Source organism: Chiloscyllium punctatum, chromosome 14 (assembly GCF_047496795.1).
Source record: "Chiloscyllium punctatum isolate Juve2018m chromosome 14, sChiPun1.3, whole genome shotgun sequence".
Classification (NCBI taxonomy): domain Eukaryota; kingdom Metazoa; phylum Chordata; class Chondrichthyes; order Orectolobiformes; family Hemiscylliidae; genus Chiloscyllium; species Chiloscyllium punctatum.
The window spans coordinates 95,276,854-95,302,001 of record NC_092752.1 but is presented as its reverse complement, the minus strand read 5'-3'; positions in this window follow the sequence as shown (position 1 = coordinate 95,302,001).

Genomic DNA, 25,148 nt, shown 5'->3' with positions numbered 1-25,148 from the left:
GAAGGAAATCAGGAGGGCTAAAAGGGGGAACAAGGTAGCTTTGGCTGAGAAGATTAGTGTGAATGCAAAGAGGTTCATTAAGTACATTAAAGTAAAAGGAATAACTAAATGAGAATATGACCCCTCAAGATCCAAAGTGGACATGCACGTCTAGAACTGTAGGAGATTTGCGAGATTCTCAATGAATATTTCTACTCTACCTTTACCGTGGAGAAATACATGAAGACTTGGGAGCTTAACAAAGGTCGTAGGGTTATCTTGGGGTGAGTCAATATCACAGGAGAAGACGTGTTGGATACATTAGAATGTATGAAGGTGGATCAATCTCCTGGTCCTAAACAGATGCATCCATGAACACTGCAAGAGGCTACAGAGAAAACTACGGGGACCATGGTTGATATTTTTGCATCAGCGTTAGTTACAGTTTAGGTTCCAGAATATTGGAGAGTAGCAAATGTGGTGCCATTATTCAAGAAGGGAAGCAAAGAAAAATCCGGGATCAATAGACCAGGAAGTCTAAATCTGTGGTACGTAGGTAACTTGTGAAGACTCTGAGGAATGGGATATTCATGCATTTGGAAAAATAAGGGTTGATTAGAAATAGTCTTTTTGACAGATTCCCTACAGTTTAGAAACAGGCCATTTGGCCCAACAAGACCACGCCGATCCTCCAAACTAATCCACCCAGTCTCATTCTCCTACTCTATATTTACCCCTGACGAATGCACATAACACTATGGGTAACTTAGCATGGCAAATTCACCTGACCTATATATCTTTGGATTGTAGAAGGAAAGTGGAGCACGTAGAGGAAACCGGCACAAACACAGTGAGAATGTGCAAACTCCACACAGATAGTCACCCGAAGTTGGAACCAAACCCGGATCCATGGCACTATGAGGCAGCATTACTAGCCACTGAACCACCGTGCCACCCATGCTTTTTTCAACACAGTTCAATGACACAGGGACAAAATTTATTTTGCCCTTCCCCATGATGCACGTTCCAGTATCACATACCATGGATAATTTATTTTCCACTGAAAATGTCATCTTATTATTATTTATTATTTAGTTTGTTATTACTAATTATTATTATTAATAGATGTTTTTAGAATGGAAATATTGCATGGCTTTGTGAGTGGGAGATCATGCCGCTCAAATTTGTTTGAGTTCATTGATGAAGTGACCAGGAATGTTGATGAGGGCAGGGCAGTCGACATCGTCTTTATGGTTTTCAAGGAGGCCTTTGACCAGGTCACCATTGATAGGATGGCCTGGAAGGCTAGAATCGCATGGAATCCAGAGGGAGCTGGCAAATTGGACACACAATTGGCTTCATGGTAGTAAGCAGAGGGTAATAGTGGAAGGATGCTCTCGGACTGGAGGCCTGTGACACATGAAGTGCCTCAGGGGTCGCTGCTGGTCCCATTGCTGTTTGTTACCTGTATCAATGATATTCTTGCGAATGTACAAGGCATGGTTAGGAAACCTGAAGATGACACTAAAATAGGTGGTATCGTGGACAGTGAGGACGTATATCAGACATTGCACCAGGACCTTGTTCAAACTGGAGAAGTGGGGCGAGGAATATTTTGGCAACGCTAGATCAAGGTAGGAGTTTCATGGTGATTGTTAGGACCTTAAGGAGTGCAGCAGAGCAGAGGGACCATGGAGTTTAGGTCCACCGTTCTCTGAAATTGGGGTCATAGTTCGACATGGTAGTGAAGAAGGCTTTTGCCACACGAGCATGCATCGGTCAGGACATGGAGGAGAGCAGTTTGGAAGTTATGTTGCAGTTATACAGGATGTTGGTGGGGCTGCACTTGTAGTGTTCTCTTCCGTTTTAGTCACATTGCGATCGGAAGGATGTTTTTAATTTGGAATGTGTGCAGACGGAATTTATAAAAATGTTGCCAGGACTCAACAGTATGAATTATAGGGAGAGGTTGGACAAGCGATGACTTTTTTATTTCGAGAATAGGAGACTGAGAGGGATCTTATAGAAGTTTACACAGTTCGGGTGAATGGATCCAGCCTTTTTTTCCTCGAGTTGGGGAATCGAGGAGGAGAGGGCATCAGGTTAATGTGAGAGGGGAATGAATAAAAGGGAAACTGATGGAAACTGTTTTACACAGAGAGTGGTACACAAAGGGAATGAGCTGCCAACGGAAATGGTTGAAGCATTTATATTAACGATATTTAAACGGCATTTGGGCAAGTACATGGTCAGGAAAGGACGAGAATGCTATGGGCCAAGTGCTGGGAAATGAGGTAGTGTGGTTGGATATTTGGGTCAGCATGGACGAGTTTGCACCAAAGGGCCTCTCTGCCTCTCTCCATGCTGTAGGACTTGATGATTCTGCAAATATAACAGCATTTGAGTAAAACTGTCATTTTTCCTTTGGTCATGAGTTTGAATCATATTTGGTCAATATTCTTTCAAGTTAACTTTGCAGATATTTTGTTTTTCAGTTTGTTATCAACGATACGTGTGTGTATCCGTGCGTGTGTGTGTGTGTGTGTGTGTGTGCCTGTGTATGTGTCTGTTTTTGTGTGTGTGTATGTGTCTGTTTGTGTGTGTGTGTATGTGTCTGTTTGTGTGTGTCTGCGTGTATTTCTCAGTATTTTTCAAAGAAAAATACCAATGTACATAGTTGCAATATCCTCTCGTCATTCCTCTTTCCATCATAGTTTGAGCAACTTTGTTTTTATTAGATTAGATTAGATTAGATTACTTACAGTGTGGAAACAGGCCCTTCGGCCCAACAAGTCCACACCGCCCCGCCGAAGCGCAACCCACCGATACCCCTACATCTACCCCTTACCTAACACTACGGGCAATTAAGCATGGCCAATCCACCTGACCTGCACATCTTTGGACTGTGGGAGGAAACCGGAGCACCCGGAGGAAACCCACGCAGACACGGGGAGAATGTGCAAACTCCACACAGTCAGTCGCCTGAGGCGGGAATTGAACCCGGGTCTCAGGCGCTGTCATAAACGTGTTGTTTTAGCAGATTAAAGAAATCTGCCTGATTTGTTCCTAGCACTGACCCTGACACACTCTGAGAACTATATCATTGGCCATATTACCAACAGAGTAATAATTATTTTTTGTGGTCAGTATCAGCCAACTTTAGTGTCGAGGAGTTCGTTGGAGGAGAGTCTGAGGGATAGGATTTACATCTATTTAGAAATACATGGACTGATTAGGGATAGTCAATATGGATTTATGTGATGGAAATCATCTCTAATTAATGTGATTGAGGATTATGAAGAGGTGACATAGAAGATTGAAGAAGACACTGTGGTATAAATTGTTTCCACAGACTTCAGCAAGGCATTAAATAAGGTTCCCCATCGTAGACAGATTACTAAAATTAGGTTATATGTAATCTAGGAAAAACTAATCAATTGGATACAAAATTGGATTGAAGGTAATGGATTGTTTCCAGACTGAAGACCTGTGGCCAGCGGTGTGCTGAAAGAATCAGTGCTGAGCTCACTGCTTTTCATCACGGATATAAACAAGTTTGATGTGATTATCGGAGGCATGGTCAGTAAGTTTACGGATAACATCACCAAAGTGGTGCAGTGGACAGTAAAGAAGATGATCTCAGAATATAACGGGATCCTTGACCATCAATGAGCCAAGAACTGGCAGATGGAGTTTAATTTAGATATTTGCGAGGTTTTGCATTTTAGTAAGTTAAAGCAGGATAGTGCCCTGGCGAATGTTGCTGAACAAAGAGAACTATGGGTGAAGATTCATAGTTCCTTGGAAGTGGAGTTTAGGTCGGTAGAGTGGTGAAGAAAGTAGTTGGCATGCTTGCCTTAATCGGTCAGAGCATTGAGTAATGGAGTAGGGGTAGGGTGTTGCGCTTGTAAAGGATGTAGGTGAGGCCACATTACGAATACTGCGTACATGTCAGTTGAGTCTGCTAAAGGATGGATGTTGTTAAGCTTGAAAGGGTGCAGAAAAGATTTACAAGGATTTTCTGGAACCTGAGGGTTTGAGCTACAGGGAGATGATGAACAGGTCGAGGCTTTTTCCCCAGGCCTATCAGAGACTGAATGGTGACATGACAGAGGTTTAACAAGTCTTGAGGGGCATGGATAGTCTGAATGGGCAAGATCTTTTTCCCAGTGTAGGGGCGTCCAGAACTAGACGGCATATGTGGAGGTGACAGGGCAAAGACTTAGAAGGGACCTGAGGGAAACATTTTCATACAGAGGCTGGTGGGTGTACTTTCAGAGGAAGTGGTGAAAGTGGGTACAATTACACCTTTAAAATGTATCTGGATAGGTACATAAATAGAAATGGTTAAGAGGGTTGTGGGTCAAATGCTGACAAGTTGGACGAGATCTGATTAAGATGCCTGATTGGCCTAGAAAATTTGGACAAAACGATCTGTTTCCACGCAGTATGACTTTCTTATTCTCACAACAGAATGAGGGAAAATTCATAAAGGGCCATTCGAATGGGAATTCTCTTCCCCAAAAGTTTGTGGTGCCTCTCTGATTACAAGTATTCACAGCTGAGTTAGCTAATGTTTTGACAGAGAAGTGTTTCATGGATAATGGGACACAGGCAGGAAAATGAGGCTGAGACCACAATCTGATCAGCCACAATCTTAATGCCTGGTGGAGAAGGCTCAAATTCTCTAATGACCCACTTCTGCTCCTCAGTCCCATGTTTCTGCATTCCATTCAACCCCTCAAACCTGCTAGCAATGGCTTCCCCTCTCTGTAACTTGTGCTTCATTTGTTGATCATGTTGTATACCCAGATTCACTGTGAATACAGCCCCCAAATCTCACCCAGCGATGGCTCACAAAATCCGCTGGTCTCACTGATTGCACTGTTCCATAAAAGACCTTCCAGGAAAATAACACCAACTACCCTCCAATAACAGAATGGGAGAACATCAGAAACAGAGGCAGGTCATTCACATCCTAAGCCTGTCTTGTCCTTCACTAAGATCAATCTGACCTGCTCCAAGTCTCAAATCTTCCTCAATGTCCAAGTTCTCTTGAGCACTTCCATAGAACACAGAACAAAGAACAGTACTGATTTGAAGATGCCGGTGTTAGAATGGAGTGTACACAGTTCAAAATCACACAACACCAGTTAATAGTCCAACAGGTTTCTTTGGAAGCACACTAGCTTCCTCAGCGTCGCCCCTTCATCAGGTGATAGTGGAGGGCTCAATCCTAACACAGAATTTATAGCACAAATTTGCAGTATGATGGAACTGAAATTATACATTGAAAATTTGATTGTTAAGCCTTTCATCTGTTAGAATATCATGACAGTGTCTCTTCTTTCAAATGTAAATCACAAAACCTTTTTTGTAAAGTTGCATTCTCAGGTTAACTGTTAACAATGGTGATGCCTAGACAATATGGTGAAAGTGTTGCTTCCCTGTGTTCTCTCTCTATGCCATGATGTTTACATTGATTCTAATCTAAAAAAGTGAGAAAAGGGTGTTTTACATGAATTCATGCAGTTTTTTTAGCTCAAAGTTCTACATGAATGCATACAGTTCGGACCTTCATCACTCGAAATTGTGCCATTTATCCTACTCTAAGATCAGACTAATCTACATGCTTCCGTTCACTTTGTTCCATGTGCCTATCCAAGAGTTTCTTAAGATTGCCTCACGTATTTGACTCTACTATCACTGCTGGCAGTGCATTCGACTCACCCATCACTCTCTGTGTAAAGAATCTACCGCTGATATCTCCCCTAAACCTTCCTCCAATTGCCTTAAAATTATGCCACCCAGTCATAGATATTTCTGCCCTGGGAAAATGCTTCTGGCTATTCACTCTCTCTATGACTCTCATCATCTTGTACACCTCCAGTGAGAAAAGCCCTCACTCCTCATGGTTTCCTCATAAGACCTGCCCTCCAGTTCAGGCAACATCCTGGTAAATCTCCTCCTGGTAAGTCGCACTTAATTAGAATTAATTATGACCTCTCCACTTTTTAGAGTCATTCATTGCACAAGGGAAGATGATTATCATTGGTGGGCATCAATCATCTCAGCCGTGGGACACATCTGCAGGAGATCCTCAGCGTGGCTTCCTCAGCCCAGGCATCTCCAGTTTGTCATCACATAATCCCTGCAGTGTGGAAGACGTCTATTCAGGCCACTGAGTCCAAACTGAGCAGATTGGATTCCCGACAGTGTGGATACAGGCACTGTGGCCCAACCAGTCCACAACGACCCTCTGAAGAGTAACCCACCCAGACACATTTCCGTCTGACTAATGCACCTAACATAATGGACAATTTAGCATGGCCAGTTCACCTGGCCTGAACATCTTCGGACTGTGGGAGGAAACCGGAGCACCCGGAGGAGACTTATGCAGACAAGTGGGGAACGCGGAAACTCCACACAGACAGTTGCCCACGGCCGGAATCGAACCTGAGACACTGGCGCTGTGGATCAGCAGTGTAAGCTACTGAGCCACCGTGCCAGCAGAAAAGGGGGCATTCACTGAAATTTAAAAAATTTCCAGGACAAGTTGTCCCTCTTCAACTCTTGAAACAGTCTGTGACCATGTACAGCAAGACGTCGACAACATTCAAGATCGTAATGTTAAAGTCTGGGTAACATTTATGTAACAGCACAGTACATTTCCACAGTAAAACGAGGAGTTTATTCAGCACCTCAATCTGGTTTCACAAGAATATGGGGAAGCCATTCATCCCATCAAAACTACTGCGCAAGAAGAAGGATGGACCATTCAGTCCCTCCTGCCTGTTGCACAGGATGACAGGGAGTCTATTCTCTCCCACATGTGACGTACCTGGGATCAGAAAGAGCCATTTCACCCCCGGAGTCACTTACAAAGGAGCAGGAAGCGGTTATTCAGCTTGTCAAACCACTAACACAGGAACAGGAAAGTGTCAGAGATGCTCCAACATCACAAACAAATGGAGCAGGGGCTGCACAGACAGACTGCTCCAAATTGATCCACATGGCTCAATTACGCATGGTACATATGTGTTACTTTAACATGGGTTTCTGGCAGTCGGAATGAAGCCAACATTTTAGCCATTCTCCAAGTTATCTTCCATCTCCAAGAAGGCAGACCCATGGTCTCCGTGGAGGTGGGAAACCGGTGAGGAATAACTAACTGTTTCAGAATGCAGGTATTTTGGCTGCTGACAGGATTGTGTACAAAGTGACATTCAATGCAGTGTCACACAGTAACTGTGCATTAAAGTGTTCAGAGTTCATTCAGAGCCTGCACCTCTCTGTCAATCGACATGGGAGCTCTGCAGATGCACATAGACTGTCATGAATCAAACATCCAATGAAAAGTATGACATTGTCACCCCATTCAGCTATTTGGGACATAATGAGTTTCTGTCCATACCCATCAAGCTTCAACTTGTTATTCTCTCACAGCGCTAAAGATTAAACACATAGTTACTGCGCTCTCTCCTCATGGTAACATCATGCCAGTGTTTAGTTTGGTCAAGCTCCAGTACACTTTCTCAGTGACAAAGGGATCATTGTTTATAAAGCAGACCAAACCTTTACACAAAGCACCAAATACTTTCTCAACAAAACACGATCATTGGGAACGATATTCTAACTTTGATACTTCAATCATTTTGCCTGAAGAGCCACATATCATTTACTTCCTGCCCCTGTATGAATTCTGTCAGTGACTTATGTCCAAGGACATCCAAGTCCTTTTCAACAAAAGCACTCGCCAACCTCTCTACCATTTAATAAATATAAATGTACATGATGATATTTGTTGTTCACATCTGAATCATTTTTATACCTTGTGAACAGCTATTGCCCAAACACTGATCCTACTGCCACCCAGCAATCCTTCAGTCCAGAGAAAAAACAGTATTCTTCTCGTATCTCCATTACCCAAATTTTTAATTCATGTGGTATATATTCCACGCCTAACTACCCATGGACTCTAACATTCCCCACTCAACTGTATTCAACCATGTCAAACGTCTTCTAAAAATACAAATACTCCACTCCCATTGGTTCTCAAATGTCGATGTCACAATGGACAATCTCCATAAACAGGTTTATCAAAGATCATTTCCCTTTCCTGAATCTAGGCCGAATGTACCAAATTATATAATTATTCTCCAAGTTTCTAGTTGTCACATTCCTTATAAAAGGTTTCAATATTTTTTTTCCCTCAGCTGACATCAAGCTATTTAGTTTTCTGTTTTCCCTCTCAATCCTGTTTTAAACAATGAAGTTTACAATAGTTGTTGTCCACTCTGCAGCATCCTTTCCAGAATCTAACCAGCTTTGAAGAATAGTCAGTCATTCCTTCATTAGCTCTGTTGCCACCTCCTCAATACTCTGGGATGGAGCTCATCAGATGCAGCAACTTATGAAACTTCAATTCAATTAGATTTTCAATAACATACTCTTCATTAATTCTGATTTCCTGCAGTTTCCCATTTTTACCAGTCACTCTGTTCCCCAATATTTCTGGAAGTTAGTTTCTGTACCTTCCTCTGTGGAAATGGAACCAATGCATTCCTCTCAGCAGGTAGATGGCTGCAGTCAGCTCGTGAATATATTTGAGGACTGCACTTCAGAGATGGTGGATATATTACCCACTGCTGCTTGCAAAGTTCCAGAATCAATCCAGTTTAATTCATCGTGAGTGCCAGCACAGTCCTGTCTCTGGTATGAGACTACAGGTCAAAATGAAGGAGGGGATACAGCTCAGTGACAACCTCAATTTTGAGACAAGCTGGTATTACACTTTACACCTGAATGGGTGCAGCTTAGACAAATGTTCCTGGAAATCCAAGAGAGTATAGTACAGTGCCTGCTCCTCCCTGTTTACACAGCTTCCCTTCTTTGTAGTCGTAGTTCCAGTTGTTTACCATGGACCCAGACACACTGTAAATGCAGTATCCAGAGTGGGGTTTCCAGACCATCGGGGCTCCCTGAATGAACCTAGTAGCTGACATCACAATCCTGAGAACACCATCTACAGATCCTCCACTGACTTTCTAGATCTCAGCAGCAAGTCAGTTCCCCACACACATAGTGCATCCATTCAATGTTGAAAACGCATCGGTCTCCTCAGTTTCTTTTCCTGGCTGAGAAAGCTCTTACATCTCCACACAGTCGCACAGTAACAGTTCCTCTCTCCAAAGAAGCAGTTGACAATGTAACATTATCTTTCTCTATATCTCAGCAACTATAAGTATTGCTGATGGAGTTGATCACCACACTCAGAGACGAGAGATAGAGGGAACATAACTCACGGGAAGCAAGGGCATACCATAATAAATATGATATTCAGGAATATGTGAAAAGGGGAAATGTTAGAATAACTTCCCATTCTGTTTTCCTTCCAGTCCATCGTCAGCAATCCTTTTGCTTGCTTTACCTTTCTCTCTGTCTCTCTCTCACACACACACACTCTTTCTCTCTCTCTTTCTCTCTCTCTTGCTGGACATCATCCACTCAACACAAACTTCCCGCTCATCCTTCCAAACATCCCTGATATAATAATATTATTTCTCATTTGCTTTCAGTTTTGATAGGTTCACTGAACTCGAAACACTATTTGTGTTTCTTCCGACAGACTGCCATACCTGCTGAGATTCTCCAACATTCTTTCAGAAGGTGGAGAATTTTATTTCAGACCGCCAGCATCCACATTTCCTTGGTTATTTCACCTTTAATGTTGTTGTTTTGCGGGCTGCCAGCATCACTGGTAAGGGCAACATTTGTTGTTCATCACAACTGCCCTTGACCACGTGGCCATTTGTCAAGGCAATATGGAGGCAACCAGATTGTTGTGGGTCTGACGTGACACTTAATTCAGACAGGGCAAACATGTTAGGTTTCTTTACCAAAGGTTTTCAATAAAATAAGAAAAGAAATCTTGCTGTTTTATGGTTACCATGAGTGAAATTAGGGTTCATTCCAATTTTTGCCATTGGAATTTAAATTTAGTCATCGATTGTGGCAGGATTTCAGACAATGCTTCTGGATTCATAACCTGTGCCTCTGAATTACACAGTCAGTGACATTATTACTCTATTTAAGAGTCCCTGTTGTGAAGTAACTGGAGGGACAAGAACAAGTTTGTGGTCAAGCTATTTGGAACTGGAAGAGAAGTCAGAAGAGAACTGGAGCCATAAAACCTGTTGTTAACGAAGGGGTAGGTGATGGCAAAGTCAGCAACAGAACTCAGGCAGAGCTGGAGATTGGGGATATTATGAAGGTGGGTGTCGGCAGATTTGATCATAGAAAGAATATGGAGGCATAAAACAGTTCACGGTAAAAAGGAGAGTCAAGGTTCCGAACAGTCTTATTCCTTCTCAGATGTTTATGAGTAAGTAGTTGGGAAATGCATGAGAAGGAAGTGGCGTTTGTGATGGAAAGTTTATGTATTTGTTAAATATAATCAACCAGAATAGCAAAAACATTCAGCATCATTTATAGAATTGACAGAGATAGACTTACCAGGAACACCAATAATAGCGAGGATGGGATAGTACCCAGCTTGAATAATGTACATTACGGATTGTATCCGCAAATGTAACCGCGGCCAATCCTGAGAAAGGTAGTAAAGACCCCAGGATAAAATCCTGTTCATTGTTGGAACATTCCAGCCCAATGTTCTCAGATTCTGATCCATTGTTGGAACATTCTAATGTTCTCAGATTCTGATCTCTCTCTCTTTCTCTGTAGCTGCTGATCCCAATCTTGTTGAGGTTGACTCTACCCCCAATACGATGGCATAACAAGGTGAAGTAAGTCCCTCATTATGGAACGAGGGAAATCCTCCAGTGACCCAGTTAGATCCAGGAAGACTGATATTAATCACAGTCACTGAACAAACAGCTCCAGTTAACCCATTTCACGGCGACTCTGATGTATCACACTAATAATTGGTGTGGGTGGGATTTAAATATCGCTGATTATTGGGCTCATGGCACATCTCCAGTTGTAAACTTAGAGGTGATGGAGAGAGACAATTCTTTCTCTTCACAAGCTCGATGATTCTGCTGTGTTTTGGTAGTATAGGAATTGCTGGGCTCCCGAGGCAGTCTGTGTCTGATCACCAGGCCTGCTTCAGCTTTTTGTTTTATTTATTCATGATTAACTTTGACTTTTCTCTTTCCAGCATTTAACGGCTTCGGTGGGTTTAGGCATTATTGAGAGACACCTGCAGAGCCATAGACGATGTAGATACAGTCTATTCCGTGTGTTCTTGCAGCCGCGGCCTGGTCCTGTGGAGCGATGGTCAAACTCTCACAGAACCAGGATTCTTAGTTTTACCTTTTTGCCAGTTATTGCTGGGGTCTCAGCAGGGTTGGAAGGCAGGAAATCTCTCCCGGGTGCTACACATTGACTCTGTGATTTCTCTTGGAACTGTCTTTTGATGTTCTTTCCTCCTGGATTGGCGAACTGCATGTCAGTTTCCTGCATTTGTTTTTTGACATTTGTGTGCTATTGGATGATGCCATATTGGAGCAGTTACTGTATAGTAGTTAACTAAACTATTATTCTGCTAAGTTTTCCAACAGAATTATGTTATTGCAAGTTCCTCTTCCTTTTGTTGTTATCTTTTATCAACAGTCTTCGAATAAATTGTGTTTTGCTTAATGACGAATATTTTGATCAAGTAAATTCTATCTCAAACACAGCACCTCATATATACCAGCGGAATGGGCCGAGCTGGAGGAGTGATAATCATGTCAGGAATTATATCAGATACTTAATCCATCTCTCAGATCCAGCCCGGACATGTATAAACCCAGATGAGATACCTGCTCAGCATGAAGCACTGCGTAGACCAGGCTAGTGTACTGCTCAGCAATCCGTCGAGGATCGAACACTATTTAGAGCTCACCAGTTCACGACTTTTCTGTCCAACAGTGCACTGATCTATAAACTTGTACTAGATGATCTGTTCAGCACAGGGTGCTGTGCAGAACATACAAAGGCATTGTTCTATACACACGGACTGGATATCTGTGCAGTATGGGGAGCTGTGCAGTGAATAGCAGTGAATTTATCTATTAATCTGGAGCAGTTACCTTCCCAGCATACACAGCAGTGTACACCAATCACAGCATTGCTGAGTAACACTGTGTTAGATCACTGCCCAGCGTGGGGAAACTTGCAGCTCATGCTGGAAGTGATAGGATGTGCATCTCCCCTCCATTTACAGCTCCATATCTCCATTGTGGCATGACACAGGAGTGCTGTGGGTGAGAAACTCACTCAGAGAGAGATGGTGGGGGAATCAGTTTAAATACCAACAAATGGGAGGAGCTTGGTTAAAAGACAGGGGGAGATTAAGAGAGAATATCAGAGAAGGATCTGATGGTAGGTTTAAAAATTGTGAAAGGAAAACATTTCGATAGCAGCTTGCAATATAGGCCACTGTTTACAGGAATGGTGCGTGAGCAGGATATTGGTGTAAGTTAAGATGATGGAGTGTTTTAGATAAGCATTTGTCCTGCAGCTTTATAATTGGGAGGAGGGTCAGAAGAGTCTTCGACTGATTGGGCTGAATCTGACAATAATTTGTCTTAGTGCCATTTTCATTGAGTGTGACAGAAGGAATGTCCGCACGAGGCAGCGCTAGTTTCCTGGTGTTATCTTATCAAACTCACCTCATTATCTATCCACCTCACTCCATGGTGTCCCTCTCATTCAATGCCAGCCCGATTCTCCCACACATCATGGATGGAGGTACACGCCAGCTCTCGGATGCCCCTGGATATGCAGTGATCCCTGGTACTGCTGCCATCATTAAAAGGCCAGTGGGCACACGGTTGCGCTTTCTCAGTTTGGAACTGCCCTGCACAGTTTACCCGAACATGGAAGATTAGGGAAATTACACCACAGATTGTCGACAGGGGCACGGAAGTCCTGGTGAATGGTCTAGTACAGAGGGGGACAATTCTCTTCCCAGAGGGAGCCACACCACCAGACTCACCGAGCATGGTCAGAGCACACCACCCAGCTCAGTGCAGAAGATAGAACATAGAACATAGAAGAATACAGCGCAGTACAGGCCCTTCGGCCCTCGATGTTGCGCCGATCAAAGCCCACCTTACCTACACTAACCCACTATCCTCCATATACCTATCCAATGCCCGCTTAAATACCCCTAAAAAGGGAGAGTCCACTACTGCAACTGGCAGGGCATTCCATGAACTTACGACTCGCTGAGTGAAGAACCTACCCCTAACATCAGTCCTATATCTACCCCCCCTTGCAATAGCTGACTCCATACGTGGAAAAAGGTTCTCACTGTCAACCCTATCTAACCCCCTAATCTACGGTCCGAAGAAAAGTCCAGCAATACCAGAAAAGAACCTTCCCCGCTCTGTCAGGATAAGGGTCACCATATTCTCTCTACTCTCTCACACTCACTGTATATCTGTTAGCGCCTTCCCCAGAATAAGGCTCCATCACTCTCACCACCGCAATACAGCACCTTCTCTCTCTCTCACACACACACCTACGCAATACCCCCACATGGTTATAAAATGTTGTTATGAGTACAGTTTCTAGAATTCTCTGGATGATATCGTTTGTACAATGTTCCAGATAATTTTAAAAATAATTCAACTGGAGAAAAATATTCATCCCCCAGTATGTAACGCATCAGAGGAAGGAGCAGAGTTTTACTTTTTTTTTAAATCACTCGGGATGAAAGTGCATCATGAGGCCATTAAGCCTCTCAAATATGCTCCACTATTCAGGCAAAGGGAGCACCTAAACACTTGAAGACTCACTCTCTTCTTGAAGACAGGAACCACTTTGGAGTTTCGCCAGTTTCACTGCAACACTCCTGTAATCCCGAGAGTTATGGAATATTTCACACAGTGCCACCAGTCACTCTGTAAACACTTCTATTAAAACAAGCTATGAATTCCTGGTCTTTTCTATTTGAGAAAAACCTTGTTCGTTTTGTTTGAGACAATGCAAAACTTTCATCTGACTACAATTTTGTTTATAATATTGAAACACGTTCTGCCTTTCCCTGTGAGGAACGATGTAAAATACTGTTTTAAATTCTCTGCCTGTTCCCTGAAACCAGTTCCCCAGTCACATCCTCCAGGTGTCCCACATATTCTTTCCTGCCTTTCTTCTAAGGGTCACACGCACATCATGAACGTTTTTTATATGGGAAAACTCTTGTGGTTAGGTTTTTTTTCATATTTCTTACCAGTTTTGGAATTTTTTTTGTATTTTGTTTTGTACAATCTGCTTCTGGTTCCAAAAGTAAACTTCCCAAATGTGGCCGACGCTAGAGCTCACCAATTTGAATTCTTTAGTTAGTATCCTTCACATCCTTTGTGTATCATGGGTGGTTCATCTTCACATCTTCATATCATCTTCTTTTTGACCAGAGTCAATAATAGCTGAGCGTTAATAAGCAGTACCTGCTTAAATGTTCCCCCACACCCCACACATCTGCTGACCTTCACCTGTGTCTATTTCCAAAATCCGTATTTGACCAGATATATTACATAAATCTGCATTTGAAATGCCTGGCTCTTTTCAGTCATTCAGGGGGAACCTACGTATGTGGCTGAACACATGGAGAGTGACTCCATTCCGTCAGTTTTTCTGGCTCTGTGATTTCTGTTCAATGATGTCACATTCCAGTGGGAAGCTTCCTACATGACATCCTTTACTCTCAAACTAGAAATGCCCTCACTCTGATGGACTGAGGCTTCAGCTGTGACTGTCCCGTCTCCCTCACTTCTGCCCTCACTCCATCCCCTCCTTCCCAGAACAATGATAAATCTCCCCTTGCCCTCACTTCCAACTGCACTAGAAGCTGCATTTACAGAATCATCCTCCGCCACTTCCACCACCTCCAGCAGGACAGCACTATCAAACATATTTTCCACTCCCATCCATCCACTTTTAGTATTTCACAGAGTATTCCTTCTGTGGCACGCTCCATCACCCCGAACATTTCCTCACAACCCCATGGCACATTCCCATGTAAATGCAGAAGCTGCAACATTTGCCCATTCACCTCTTCCCTCCTCGCTGTCCAAGACCCTAAACTCACCTTTAAGGTGAATTAGCATTTCAGTTGTACTCTTTCAATCCAGTCTCCTGTCATTGCTGCTCACAGTGCAGTCTCCTTTACATTAGTGAGCCAAACTGAAACTGCTTTGGGGAACATCTCCACTTTATCTGTAGGAATGACCCTTTCCTTCTGATTGCTCCCCATTTCAATAACCTACATTGCTGTCAGGATAATGAGAATCCTTTGAGGAGGTAACGACGAGTTGAACCATACAAAGATACCTATCTGAACTTCCAGAAGGCCTCTGATATGGTACCGCACAGGAGGCTGCACAGTAAGATAAGGGCCCATGGTGTCAGAGGCCAGGTACTAGCATGGATAAAAGGTTGGCTGTCTGGCAGGAGGCATAGTAAGGATAAAATTGTCCCTCTCAGGATAGCAGCCGGTGACTACCAGTGTTCCACAAGAGCCAATGTTGGGACCACAACATTTCACCTTATAGGTTAATGATCTGAGTGGTGGGACAGAAGGCATTCTGACTACGTTTGCAGATAATGCAAAGATAGGTGGATGGGCATATAGTATTGAGGAGGCAGGGAGCCTGCAGAAAGAATTCGACAGTTTAAGAGAGTGGGAAAAGGAGTAGCAGATGGAATACAATGTGGGAGAGTGTGAGGTGATGCACTTTGGTATGAAGAATACAGGCATGGACTATTTCCTAAATGGGAAAAAAATCCAGAAATCTGAGTAACAAAGTGACTTGGGATTCCAAGCGCAGGATTCGCCTTACATAAACTTGCAGGTTGAGTCAGGAGTTAAGAAGACAGATACAATGTTGTCATTCATCTTGAGAGGAGGAGGATATAATGGTGGGGATTCTGAGGCTTTCTAAGGCTCTGGTCAGACCACATTTCCAGTATTTTGTGCCTCATACCTCAGGAAGGATGTATTAACCTTGGTGTGTCAAGAAAAGGTTCACCACAAATGAAAAGCTTAACACGAGGAACGTTGGAGGACTCTGGGTTTATACTCGATGGAGATTAGAAGGATGAGGGGGGGGGGGGGGGGGGATCCAAATTGAAACTTAAAGAATACTGAATTACCTGGATACAGACAGAATTGTGAGGACGTTTGCACAGGAGGACACAGGCTTAGAGCAAAGGGAAAACCCATCAGAACGGAGATAAGATGAAACTTCTTTAAATAGAAAGTGGTGAAATTCCTTACCACAGAAGGCTGAGGAAACCAGATCATTTGGCACCAACGATATAGCCAGGAAAGGAACTGGGGGTCTGGAAAGTGACTACAGAGAGTTACTTTGGAAGCTGAAGAGTAGGACGAGTAGAGTAGTGATCTCAGGTTTGCTACGTGCCACGAGCTAGTGAGATGAGGAACAGTCGGAGAATGCACCTTTACACGTGACTGCGTGGCTGGTGCAGGATATCTTTTGGGTAAGGTGGGATCTGTACATGAAGGACGGGTTGCACATGAACTGGAGGGGCGCAAATGGCCTGTTTGGGAGGTTTGCCCGTGTGATTCTGGCCGGTTTAAATGAGTTTAGCAGGGGTGTAGGAATAAGAACGCATGTCTGAGAGGGCGTTAGTTGCAGACCGGACAGTGACAGGATATATTGAATCTGTCAGGAAGGTTTCTCACGCGATGAAACAAAGGGATCAGTTAAAGTGCGTCTGCTTTAATGCAAGGAATGTCCGAAATAAGAGTGACGAACTTAGATCAAAACTTGGGGTTACGTTGTAGTGGCCATAACGGAGACTTAGGTTTCACAGGGGGAGGGATGGTTGCTTGATGTTCCAGGGTTTAGAATGCTTAAAAATGTTTCGGGGCAGCACGGTGGCACAATGGTTAGTACTGCTGCCTCACAATGCCAGAGACCCGGGTTCAATTCCCACGTCAGGGAGCTAAATGTGCGGAGTTTGCAAATTTCCCCTGTGGGTTTCCTCCCATGATCCAAAAATGTGCAGATTAGATGAATCGGCCATGCTAAATTGCCCGTAGTGTTCGTTGAAGGGATAAATGTAGGGGAATGGTTTTGGGTGGGTTGCTCTATGGAGGGTTGGTGTGGACTTGTTGGGCCGAAGGGCCAGTTTCCACACTGCAAGTAATCTAATCTAACCTAAAAAAGAATAGGGTGGGTGGAAAATGAGGAGGGGGTATAGAGTTGCTAATCAAAGAGTGCATCACAGCTACAGCAATGAGGGTTGTTGAGGAAGGTTTGTCTACTGAGTCAGTATGGGTGGAAGTTTTGAATAGCAAAGGAACAGTCACCGCATTTGGGGTTTTCTGCAAACCATCTAATAGCAGTAGAGAGATTGAAGATCTCATAGGCGGGCAGGTTCTGGAAAAATGCAAAAGTAGCAGGATTAATGTTATGAGTGATTTCAACTTTTCCAATATCGACTGGAACCTCCTAAGAGCAGACGGTGTGGATGAAGCCGTTTTTGTCAGGTGTGCTCAAGACGGTTTCCTTGCTCAGTATGGAGACAGACCGACGAGGGGAGAGGCTATTTTGGATTTGGTGCTCGGCAACGAGCCAGGACAGGTGTCTGAACTCACGGTGGGAGGGCACTTTGGTAAAAGTGATAACAACTGCCTCAAATGTAGCATAGTCTGCGAGAGTGAAAGGAGCAGTTTCCGAAGGAAGATATTTAATTCTGGAAAAGGAAATTATGATGCTATCAGACAGGAATTAGGAAGGACAGACTGGGAGCAATTGTTCCACAGAAAAGGCACAGCAGGCATGTGGAGACTGTTTAAGGAGCAGTTGTTGTGAGTGATACACAAATGTGTCCCTCTGAGACAGGTAAGAAGGGATAAGATTAAGGAACCTTGGATGACGAGAATAGAGGAACGTCTCGTCAAAAGGAAGTAGGCAGCTTACGTAAGATGGAGGAAGCAAGGATCTAGCACAACTTTCGAGGATTACAGGCTTGCTCGAAAGGAGATTAGAAATGGACTGAGGTGAGCCATGATGGGGCACGAAAAAGGCTTGGCAAGAAGGATTAGGGAGAATACAAAGGCATTTTTCTCATACGTGAGGATTAAGAGAATGATCAGGGAGAAGGTAGGGCCAATCAGGGATAGCGTAGGGAACTTATGCGTGGAGTCTGAGCAGATAGGGGAAGCCCTAAATGAGTTTTTTGCTTCAATTTTCACCAGGGAAAGGGAACCTGTTGTAAATTAAACTTAGTGGAGCTGGGCCAGATCAGTCTTGACCAGGTCAAGATTGATGAAGTTGATGTGCTAGCAATTTTGGAAAACATTAAGATGGATACGTCCATAGGACCAGACCAGATTTATCCGAGACTGCCCCGGGAAGCAAGAAAGGAGGTTGCTAAGCTGATGGTGAGGATATTTGCCTCCTCACTCTTCACAGGAGTCGGACCAGAGGATTGGAAGGAGGCGAATGTTGTTCCTTATTTCAAGAAGGGTAATAGGGAAATCCCTGACAATTAGAGACAAGTCAGTCTTACGTCTGTTGTCAGCAAAGTTTGGAAAAAATTCTGAGGGATAGGATTTATGACTATTTGGCAAAGCATTGTGTGATTAAAGGCAGTCAGCATGGCTTCATGAGGGGCAGGTCATGCCTCACAAATCTTATTGATTTCTTTGAGGAGGTGTCAAGACAGGTCAACGATGGTCGAGCAGTGGATGTGGTGCATGTGGACTTCAGCAAGGTATTTGATAGGGTTCCCCATGGTAGTCTCATTCATAAAGTCAGGAAGTATGGGATACAGGGAGATTTGGCTATCTGAATTCAGAATTGGCTGGTTGGCCGAAGGCAGACAGTGGTTGTAGATGGAAAGTATTCTGCTTGGAGGACAGTGTTGAGAGGGATCCCACAGGGCTTTGTTCTTGGGCCTCTGCCCTTTGCAGTTTTTATAAATGACTTGGCTGAGGAGGTTATGGTGTGGGTTAGTAACTTTGCTGATGACACAAAGATTGGAGGTGACGTCGATAGTATAGAGGGCTACTGTAGGCTGCAGCACGACAGGATGCAGAGCTGGGCTGAGAAATGACAGATGGAGTTCAACCTGAGTAAATGTGAAGTGATGCATTTTGGAAGGTCAAATTCGAATCCTGAATATAGCAATAAATACAGGATTCTTGGCAGTGTGGAGGAACAGAGTTATCTGGGTGCACAAGTGCATAGATCCCTCAAAGTTGCCACCCAAGTGGATAGGGTGTCAAGAAAGCCCATATGGTGTTTTGGCTTTCATTAATAGGGGGATCGAGTTTAAGAGCCGTGAGATTTTGCTGCTGCTGTACAAGTCCTGGTGAGACCACACTTGGAATATTGTGTCCAGTTGTGGACGCCCTACTTTAGGAAAGATACAGAGGCTTTGGAGAGAGTGCAAAGAAGGTTTACCAGGATGCTGTCTGGCTTGGAGGGCTTGCTTTATGAAGAAAGGTTGAACAAGCTTGGATCTTTCTTTCTGGAGACAAGGAGGAGAGAGGAGAGCTGATCGAGGTGTACAAAATAATGAGAGGAGTAGATAGAGTCAATACAGGGAGACTTTGCCCCAGGGCAGGATTGACTATTATGAGAAGTCATAGTTTGAAGATATTAGGAGGAAGGTAAAAGGAAGACGTCAGAGGTAGGTTCTTTATGCAAAGATTTGTGAATGCATGGATTGCGTTGCCAGCTCTGGTGTGGAAGCAAAGTCATTGGGGACATTTAAACGACTGTTGATCATGCACATGGATAGCAGTGAGTGAGGGGTGTGTAGGTTAAATTACTACATTTTACATTAGGATTAAAGCTCGGGACAACATCGTGGTCCAAAGGGCCTGTTCTGTACTGTACTGTTCTATGTTCTATGTTCCGTTTAGTGTATTTAAAACAGACTCAGATAAATTTTGATTGACAAGGGGATCAAAGATTACTGAGAGGAAGCAGGAAAATGGGGTTGAAAATCTATCATTCGTGATCGAATGCCGGTGCAGACTTGATGGTCCGAATGGCTTCATTTCTACTTGTATAGAGTTGTGGCCTTATAATATTTCGGTCCTGGATGGCATGGTGTCTCAGTGGTTTGCACTGGTGCCTCACAGCATCAGGGAACTGGGTTCGATTTCCTCTGGGTGTTCTAGTTTCCTGCCACAGTTCAAAGTTGTGCAGGTTAGGTGAACTGGCCATGCTGAATTGCCGATTGTGTTCAGGGATGTTGATGTTAGGTGCAATAGTCAAGGGTCTATGTATAGTATTAGGGTGGAGAATGGGATAGATTCGCATACTCTTTGGATGGTCAGTATAAACCTGAAGCGCCTGCTTTCACAGTGTAGAGATTCTAAGAAAGTGCAGACTGCTGCAATGTTCCAATGAAGCACAACCCACGCTCGAGTAACCGCTCACTTTACACTTTGGTGCGTTACAGTCTGTAGGAGTTAATATTGAATTCCATAAATTCCCAGCCTGAACCCACTATTGCTGTTTTCCATTTTCTGTACACTCTCCCCCCTGTGCTCCCTCAGTTCTCGTCTTGTTTATGTTCCATTCAACAGAGAAAATCAATTTCTAATATTTACACATTAATTTAAACACATTATATACCTGCGTCTCTTTCACCAAATTTCAAGCCCATTTGTCTTTCACACTGGGCCTCCAAACACTCTTTCCCACCTCTGCCAAGATACTAAAGCGCTCACTTTCCAATCATTTGCACTTCTGAAGAAGATTTACACTGGACTTGAAACATTAAAATTGTTTCTATGTCTCTGAGATGTTGCCAGACCCCTGAGTTCATTCAAAAATGAAAAGTTACAGAATACATTTTCAATATAGCAAAGATCATTGGATACAGGAAATCTGAAACATAAACAAAAATTGTTGGACTGATTGGGTGCTTTGAGGAACAGTCACAGAACCGAAAGATTAACTCTGCTTTCACTCCACAGATGCTATCAGACTTGTCAGTGTCTTCAGCAATTTCTGTTTTTGAACAAGTTTCAAACGTGTGTCAAAGCTGCTCACACGCCCTGTCCAACATGGAGAGCCATACACCGGGAAGTGAATGATCACGCAAGGTATACAAATTCATTAGTTCTGAAACTGTCATCACCGACACTACAGAGCTCTTAATCATGGTCATGGAGAGAAACAGAGGGAAACACATTTGCTTTAAAGAGAAGATGGCATTACCAGAGGGGAAGAGATTCAGGTGAAAACGTTAAATGCTTTTGAGTAATGCGACAAATTGGAGGCATGGCATCATGAAGATACCCTAACAGGATGAGAATTTTTCAAAAAGGAAGTGTTCCCACATCAGAAACCGGGATAGGGCACTGTGTACTGGGAGAAGGGTGACCGGGTCCCCGTGCAAATTGAGGACAGGCAGGAGAATTGTATTGCAGAAATTGCGGCTCAAACTGGGCATTCATGCGATGCTTCAAATCATAGCAGCTGTAGTAGCAGCAGCAGTAGTAGAATTGTATTCAACCACAATATAATCTTTCAGTCTACCATTACCATGAAGCCGATCTCCGGTTCAGTGATGAGTGTGGGTGAACATGCCACGGTCAGGACCGTGTGTACCTAAAGCTGATGACAACCCATTCAAGCTACCACACTTACTGCTTACATTAACAAACAGCAGAACTAACATCTGATAGAGAGGACGCCATGATCCCAAGACTGTGACCATTTCTTTTAAAACCAGATATGAATTACTGCTGGCCTGTCTACTCTTAGTCTACTCTTAATCTGTTAGAGAAGTCCTTGTTTCTTTTGTTCGAGATGTTTCAAGAACTTCCCTCCTATTACCATTTTGTTTACATCATTGATATACTTACTGTGCCACCCCTGTGGGGAAAGATGTAAAACATGGGTGTAAATTATCTGTCTGATCCCTGTAGCAAATTCTTCAGTCACACCCTCCAATTATCCTCAGTATATTTTCCTATATAATTTCACCTAAGGTCACACACTCATCTTGAACTTTTGTATATGCTCGGAAAAGCTCGTGCTGCTTGTTTTTGTATTTCTTGCCAATTGACTACATCTTGTCTATGCTCCCCTTTTCCTCGCTTTCTGGATTGATACAGCCATATAGCGCACAAACAGACCCTTTGGTCCAACTTGTCCACGCTGACCAGGTTTTCCAAACTAAACTCGTCCCATCTGATTGCATTTTGTCCATATGCCTCTAAATTTTTCCCATTCACATGTTTGTCCAAATGAGTTTTAAATGTTGTAGCTGTACTTCCATCTCCAACTCTTCCTCTGACAGCCCATTCCACATACACACATCACCCTCTGTGTGAAAACATTGACCCTTCGTCCATTTAAAATCTCCCCTCTTTCACCTTAAACCTCTGCCTTCTATGGTTGAACTCCCCCATCCCGTGGAAAAGACCTTGGCTGGTCACTCAATTCAAACCTCTCATGATTTTATAAACTTCTACAAAGTCATCCCTCAACCTCCTACGCACTATCTGACACTAACTTCTCGAACAAGCATTAACAGATAAGCTCTGCAAATTTGAGACAGTATTCAAATGACAGGTAAATAACCCTCAGCCCAAGCTTCCTACTGTGATTTATTTTTCTCCATGTTACAATACTAAGGCAGCAGGAAACTGTTACGTGTACCAATAAGTGGTCAAACACCTGAATTGCTTTGTCCAAACCGTGTGAAAGCGCATCTCTGGCCTGAACCATATAAGAAGGGGAATTCATGTGCCACACAGTCAGTGTCGACCTTTAGCAGAGTGAGATGAAGGTTGGGTATACGTTTTGAAATTTGGATCACAGTGTGAATTCAGTGCAAAGGGGGAGAGGTGTTTTCAACAATGTTTATTCCAAGAATGAAACTTTCCGGAGTGAGACGTGAGTGGGAGGTGTAAAACAGCATGAAGGGAGAGGCCGAGCCACACTGAGACCAGAGCAAAGTGGCATCACAAAACGCAGCTTTATGCAACAGCAGAGTAGGTGGACTTGATCAAAGACTTTCAGGTGAAAAGGGTTGGGGACCATAATGTGAGAGAATGTACTCTGTAATTTTAGAGGAAGAACCTGGAATCAGGAAGGGGAGACGAGCAGGGAAGAGGATGGAGCAGCAATGGCAGGGTTTTCTGTGGGGTAAATCAGGAAGCACAGCGGAAATTCATGCCTAACATCAGCTTATGGTCCCTGAAATAAATATTATATATCTGGCCCTCCACTAATGCTCATCAATAGTATCCTTGAGAGCTTTTGTCAACCATGTGTGGTTCCTCTGCTTACCGAGTTCTTCTGTTTGAACAGAAACAATAATTACTGAGCAGTTTGGGATATCTGCTTGAATGTCTGCTCATGGAAACTCACTGACCTTCCTCTGGGTCTATTTTCACATTCCGCTTCAGACCAGATGTGAGGCAGAAATCCTCAATTTAGATGCCTGGTTCTTTTCAATCATTCAGGGGGAACTTCCGCATGTGGCTGAACACATCATCAGCGGAGGCTGACTCCATTCTCCCAGTTTCTCCATCTCTGTTATTTCTGTTTGATGATGTCACATTCCTGCGTGCTGTGTCTAATGTGACCTCATTTTCCTTCAAACCAGAAATCCCCTAACTCTGGTGGCCAGGGCCTTCATCTGTCACTGTCCCATCTCCCACGGTGTTGCCCTCAATCCATCCCCTCTATCCCAGAACAATGATAGATTCCTTTTTGTCCACACTACTTCCTGCACTAGAATCCATATTCACAAAATCATCTTACGCCATTTCCACCATCTCCAGCAGGACAGCACCATCAAACACATCTTCGCCTCCCGCCCACTGTCTGTATTTCGCAGGAACCGTTCCCTCACTGTCCCCTCCATCACCCAGAACACTTCCCCACTCCCACATTCTACCTTCCCATGCAATTGCAGAAGCTGCAACACTTGCTCATTCACCTCTTCCCTCCTCACTGTCTAAGGAACCAAACATACCTTCCACGTGAAGCAACATTTCATTTGTAACCTTTCAATCTGGTCTCCTATCATTGCTGCTCACAATGCAGTCATTCTATATTGGCGCGACCAAACTGAGATTGCTTTGAGGAACACTCCCACTCTGTCTGTGGAAATAATCTTGACCTTCTCATTGCTTCCCATTACTTCCCATTTCAATAACCTACCTTGCTCTCATGCTAACATTTCGGCCCTGGGCTGCTGCAATGTTCCACGGAAGCACAACCCAAGCTCGAGTAACAACTCATTTTACACTTTCATACGTTACATCCTGTAGGAGCAAATGTACAATTTCACAACTTCACAGTCTGACCCCATTATAACTGTTTTGCAGTTTCTGTACATTCTCCCTCCTGGCCTCCCTTTGACCTTGTGTGGTTGAATCTTCTTTATCCTTCACTCAATACAGAGAACCCCGTTTCCCCATTCACATTTTAATTATTAGGCTACTTCACATGATCTTCTCGTTCTTCACGACTAAAAGCATGTTTGTCTTTTTCCACACCCTCTTTTACCCGTCAACCCACTCCCCACATCTGTCAATGGATTATAAAGCTCATTTTTCAATCCTTTTCAGTTCTGAAGAAGTGTCATACTGGACTTGAAACGCTAACTCTGTTTCTCTGTCTCTGCAGATGATACCAGACCTGTTGAGTTTCTCTAGAAATGAATAGGCTCAGAACAAATTTTCAATTAAACAAATAACTATGGATACTGGAAATGAAAATGCAAAAATGGCTGGAGAAAATGGGAGCTTTCTGGGCAGCACGGTGGCACAGTGGTTAGCACTGCTGCCTCACAGCACCAGAGACCTGGGTTCAATTCCCACCTCAGGCGACTGACTGTGTGGAGTTTGCACATTTTCCCGTGTCTGCGTGGGTGTCCTCCGGGTTCCTCCCACAGTCCAAAAATGTGCAAGTTAGGTTAATTGGCCGACCTAAATTGCCCGTAGTGTTAGGTGTAGGGTAAATGTAGGAGAATGGGGTCTGGGTGGGTTGTTCTTCGGCGGGTCAGTGTGGATTTGTTGGGCCGAAGGGCCTGTTTCCACACTGTAAATAATCTAAACTAATGTAGAAGGTTCACTGGCCCTGAAAGATTAACTCTGCTTTCACTCTACAAGATGCTGACAGACTTGCTGAGTTTCGTCAGCAATT